Source organism: Mustela nivalis (assembly GCF_964662115.1).
Source record: "Mustela nivalis genome assembly, chromosome: 9".
Lineage (NCBI taxonomy): Eukaryota > Metazoa > Chordata > Mammalia > Carnivora > Mustelidae > Mustela > Mustela nivalis.
Genome location: NC_139028.1, coordinates 113,641,526 through 113,647,525, shown reverse-complemented (window position 1 = coordinate 113,647,525; position 6,000 = coordinate 113,641,526).

The following is a 6,000-nucleotide window of genomic DNA, read 5'->3' as shown; positions in this document are numbered from 1 at the left end:
TTCCAATATTTCAGTGATTTTTGAAAACAGTAACAGAATTATATATACCTCTGGTAGAATATATCTTTTTTAAAAGATTTTATTAATTTATTTGACAGAGAGAGATCACAAGTAGGCAGAGAGGCGGCAGAGAGGGGGGGGGGGGAGCAGAGAGCCCAATGCGAGGCACGATCCCAGGACCGAGACCATGACCGGAGCTGAAGACAGAGGCTTTAATCCACTGAGCCATCCAGGTGCCCTTGGTAGAATTTATTTTAAGGACAAAGGAAACTACAAAAATAAATGTTCAAACTGTGTTTGTTAATGTTATTGTTAGTTGTGGTGTAATTTTTCTTCCGACACTGTTGCGTATATAGTGGGGGAACCAAGTGGATGAGAACTGGCATTTTTCAGTGGAGAAAAAAAGGATACAAATGTACAAGCAGGGACACCTGGGTGGCTCAGTGGGTTAAAGCCTCTGCCTTCGGCTCAGGTCATGATCTCGGGGTGCTGGGATCGAGCCCCGCATCGGGCTCTCTGCTCAGCAGGGAGCCTGCTTCCTCCTCTCTCTCTCTGCCTGTCTCTCTGCCTACTTGTGATCTCTCTCTCTGTCAAATAAATAAATAAATAAATCTTTAAAAAAAATCTAAATTAAAAACACACACACACGGGGTGCCTGGGTGGCTCAGTGGGTTAAGCCCCTGCCTTCGGCTCAGGTCATGATCTCAGAGTCCTGGGATCGAGTCCCACGTCGGGCTCTCTGCTCAGCAGGGAGCCTGCTTCCTCCTCTCTCTCTCTGCCTGTCTCTCTGCCTACTTGTGATCTCTCTCTCTGTCAAATAAATAAATAAATAAATCTTTAAAAAAAATCTAAATTAAAAACACACACACACGGGGTGCCTGGGTGGCTCAGTGGGTTAAGCCCCTGCCTTCGGCTCAGGTCATGATCTCAGAGTCCTGGGATCGAGTCCCACGTCGGGCTCTCTGCTCAGCAGGGAGCCTGCTTCCTCCTCTCTCTCTCTGCCTGTCTCTCTGCCTACTTGTGATCTCTCTCTCTGTCAAATAAATAAATAAATAAATCTTTAAAAAAAATCTAAATTAAAAACACACACACACGGGGTGCCTGGGTGGCTCAGTGGGTTAAGCCCCTGCCTTCGGCTCAGGTCATGATCTCAGAGTCCTGGGATCGAGTCCCACGTCGGGCTCTCTGCTCAGCAGGGAGCCTGCTTCCTCCTCTCTCTCTCTGCCTACTTGTAATCTCTCTCTGTCAAATAAATAAATAAAATCTTAAAAACACACACACACACACACACACACACACAAATGTACAAGCACTGAGGTTAGTAAAGTCCTGTAGTCCTAGAAGTAACAGTAGGATTTCATGAGGCATTTTCCTTTTAAAAGAAAAATCCACATATTTTTAGCTTTGTCCACTGAAAACATCTAGAAACTGAAAACATCTAGAAACAATCTAGTGACAATGAGCACATATAGTTTCACATTGGTTTAGTAAATACAATTTCTTAGTAAAAAAACCAGGGTCCTTGAAGAAATGGATGATTCAAGTCTGGGGCAGAAAAAAAAAGATACAAATGTATAAACAATGAGGTATAAAATGAGCCAGGAACATCTTGTGATCCTGGAAAACAAATAAAAAAACTAGAGAAGTCTCAAAAAAGGTCACATAGAGAGACTCATGAGGTAACTTGAAGAGGCGAGCACTGACAAGATGGGACAATGTGGGGACTGATACGAATCAGAATCACAGGCGCCTGGGTGGCTCAGTCGGTTAGGCGCTTGACTCTTGGTTTCCATTCAGGTCCTGATCTCAGGGTTGTGAGATCAAGCCCCACATCAGGATCTGTGCTCAGTGTAGTCTGTTTAAGATTCTCTCTCTCTCTCTGCCCCTACCCTTCTCTCTAGAATAAATAAATAAACCTTTAAAAAATTTTTATTAACATATAATGAATTATTAGCCCCAGGAATACAGGTCTGTCAATCACCAGGTTTACACACTTCACAGCACTCACCATAGCACATACCTTCTCCAATGTCCATCACCCAGCCACCCTCTCCCTATCCCCCCTCTCCCCGGCAACCCTTAGTTAGTTTTGTGAGATTAAGAGTTTCTTATTGTTTGTCTCCTTCTTGATCCCATCTTGTTTCATTTATTCTTTTCCTACCCCCCAAGCCTCTCTCAACTTCCTCATATCAGGGAGATCATATGATAACTGTCTTTCTCTGATTGACTTACTTCGCTCAGCATAATACCCTCTAGTTCCATCCACATCATTGCAAATGGCAAAACTTCACTTCTTTTGATGGCTGCATAGTATTCCATTGTACATATAGACCACATCTTCTTTATCCATTCATCTGTTGATGGACATCTAGGTTCTTTCCATAGTTTGGCTATTGTGGACATGGCTGCTGTAAACATTCGGGTGCACGTGCCCCTTCGGATCACTACATTTGTATCTTTAGGGTAAATACCAAGTAATGCCATTGCTGGGTCATAGGGTAGCTCTATTTTCAACTTTTTGAGGAACCTCCATGTTGTTTTCCAGAGTGGCTGCACCAGCTTGCATTCCCACCAACAGTGTAGGAGGTTCCCCTTTCTCTGCATCCTCGCCAGCATCTGTCATTTCCTGACTTGTTACTTTTAGCCATTCTGACTGGTGTGAGGTGGTATCTCATTGTGGTTTTGATTTGTATTTCCCTGATGCCGAGTGATGTGGAGCACTTTTTCATGTGTCTGTTGGCCAGCTGGATGTCTTCTTTGCAGAAATGTCTGTCCATGTCCTCTGCCCATTTATTGATCAAATTATTTGTTCTTTGGGTGTTGAGTTTGATAAGTTCTTTATAGATTTTTGGATACTAGCCCTTTATCTGATATGTTGTTTGCAAATATCTTCTCCCATTCTGTCAGTTGTCTTTTGGTTTTGTTGACTGTTTCCTTTGCTGTGTAAAAGCTTTTGATCTTGATGAAGTCCCAATAGTTCATTTTTGCCCTGCCTTTGGCGATGTTCCCAGGAAGAAGCTGCTGTGGCTGAAGTCGAAGAGGTTGCTGTCTGTGTTCTCCTCAAGGATTTTGATGGATTCCTTTCTCACATTGAGGTCCGTCATCCATTTTGAGTCTATTTTCGTGTGTGGTGTAAGGAAATGGTCCAGTTTCATTTTTCTGCATGTGGCTGTCCAATTTCCCCAACACCATTTGTTGAAGAGACTGTCTTTTTTCCATTGGACATTCTTTCCTGCTTTGCTGAAGATTAGATGACCATAGAGCTGAGGGCCTATTTCTGGTTAAATAAACCTTTTTTAAAAAGAATAATAACCACAGTTAGCCAAATTATATAAAAATGTTAAAAATCTATTTAATAATTTTTTAAAAAGGTCATAGTTGGAGCATGCCAAGGAAACAACTTATTATTTTAAAAACGGAAATAAAAAGAAAGCATCAAACAATTATTTTACTTTACTTATACTCACTGTACCAAGAGGCAACCAGATAGTTGGTGAGGGACTGTTGTCTTTATAGAAGTATTATAAACAGTGAAAGAAGAATGGCTGACTTAGGGGGCACCTGGATTGCTCAGATGGTTGGGCGTCTGCCTTTGGCTCAGGTCATGATCTCCAGGTGCTTGGATCAAGCCCCATGTAAGGCTCCCAGCTCAGCGGGGAGTCTGCTTCTCCCTCTCCCCACTGCCTCTTCCTCTGCTTGCTCTGTCTCTCTCTCTCAAGTGAATAAATTAAAAATCTTGGGGTGCCTGGGAGGCTCAGTCGGTTCAGCGGCTGCCTTCAGCTCAGGTCATGGTCTAAGGGTCCTGGGATAGAGCCCCACATCAGGCTCCCTGTTCGGTGCAGAGTCTACTTCTTCCTCTCCCTCTGCCTGCCACTCTGACTTCTTGTGCTCTCTCTCTGTCTTTCTGTGAAATAAATAAGTAAATAATTTATTTTAATCTTAAAAAAAAAGAAGAAGAATGGTGGACTTAGAATATCAGCTTTTTGTTACTCCTAATGAATGAAAGGATCTAGAAAGTGATCATCTATGACTGCTAACCTCACAAAAAAGAGATATGAGAAGACCCCTGACAGGAAAAGGAGCCATCTCCTTGAAATAAATCTTGCCCCCCCCCGCGCCACCCCAAGAATCTGATGGCACTTCTAGATCTCACTATTAATTTGAAGGAACTGTAGGACAGATGCCCATGACCCTAGGAACACAATCAGTAGAATCTAGACTGTGGGAAAGTTGCAGAATCAAAAATATAAAAATAAAATTCAACATCTACTCCTGAGTTAAAAAATTGGATAGTAGTATAGCCTTAACCAGATGCATATAATAAATTGAAAGCTTCATGATTATTGGTGAAATAGCAAAGCATTCCCACGAAAATTTCAGGAAAAAAGAAAAAGATGCCCACTGATACTAGTGAATGTGAAATTGTTCTGAAAGTGCTAGAAAATGATACAAAGTACATAATGCAATGAGGAGGCAAAGTTATCATTGTTTGGAGGTGGAAGGACTAATTCTGGAAGAACCAAGAAAATAAAATGAAAACTCTTAGAAATAACAGAAGACTCCAGTATCTATCCGGTTTAAGAACTAATGTGTGAGAATCAACAGATTTCCCAAAAGCTATGCCTGCCAACCAAATCCAGCTCACGCCTTGTTTTTGCAAACAATGTTTTTCTGGAAGACAGCCATGCTTATTTATTTGCATATTGTTTATAGCTGTTTTTATGCTACAATGACAAAGTTGAGTAATTGTGACAGAGATCATATGTGAAATTTGCCAACCTCTGCTTTAGATAAATAATAGCTAAAACAAAATGGAAAGCGGGGCACCTGGGTGGCTCAGTTGGTTAAGCAACTGATTTGATTTTTGGCTCAGGTCATAATCTAAGGGTTATGAAATTGAGCCGGGCATCCGTTTCTGGGCTCAGCGCTGGGTCTACTTGTCCCTCTCCCTCTACTCCTCCCCGTTCTCTGTCTCTCATAAATAAATAAAATATTTTTTAAAAAGTCTCTCTCCCCCTCTCCCTTTGTCCCTCCCCATCCCTCCATCTCTTAAAAAAATAATAAAATAAAATGGGAAAAATCTATTTTATAACCGAAAAAAAATAAAAGCTATCTAGAATAAACTTTAAAATATTTAATAACTATTATATATAAAGAAAACTTCACAATTGCACAGACATAAGAGGAGATGTGAATAAGTGGTATTATGTATCTTACGCTTGATAGAAAACTAAAGCAAGACTCTTATCTTTTAATACGCTCCAGCCAAAGACTACCAAGAACACACCTATAGTTGAAGGAATGGATTTTTTACTCTTGCGCTGTTGGGCATCTGAGTAAGAGGGTGTTTAGGAAGGATTTGTAGGATTTGGGCTTGTGCTAGGTGATTTAGGGGAAGGTTTAAGAAAGCCAGAGTTTTCCTCTGGATTGGATACTGTCAGAAGTGGGCGTGTTTCTAGGATGGGATATGTTAACAAGCCCTACCTAGACAAAAGCTAAAGCTGTAATTGGTAAAGGTCACGTATATTACCCAAGATGGAGGCATGTTTCATCATTTTTGCGGTCTGGACAATGTTCCTGTCTTTGCTGTTGTTCACATGATCTTGTTTTTGTCTTGATCCCGCCCGTCACGGAGTGACATCGTCTGATGTTGACGTACTGTGAAATTGTTCCTGTTTCACAGAACACCACGCACAGCACCTGGACGTCTAGAGGTGTGCTTCACTTTCTCAAGTCCATAAATCAAGTGCAATTGTAATCTTAATTGCCAGTTTTGTATGTGCTTGTTTTATAAAAGAACTTGGCAAAACATATCTAACTTGGGTATCTGGACAAATAAACAGAGAGGGCTTAAGAAACCAAAAACGAAATAGTACTGTGAAGAAAAGCCTGATAAATCTACTACAAAAAAATAAAAATCACTGTCTGGAAAACAAACCACGAACTAGGATACAGTATCTTCCACGCATTTGAGGAAGGGTTGATGTCCCAGTAAAACAA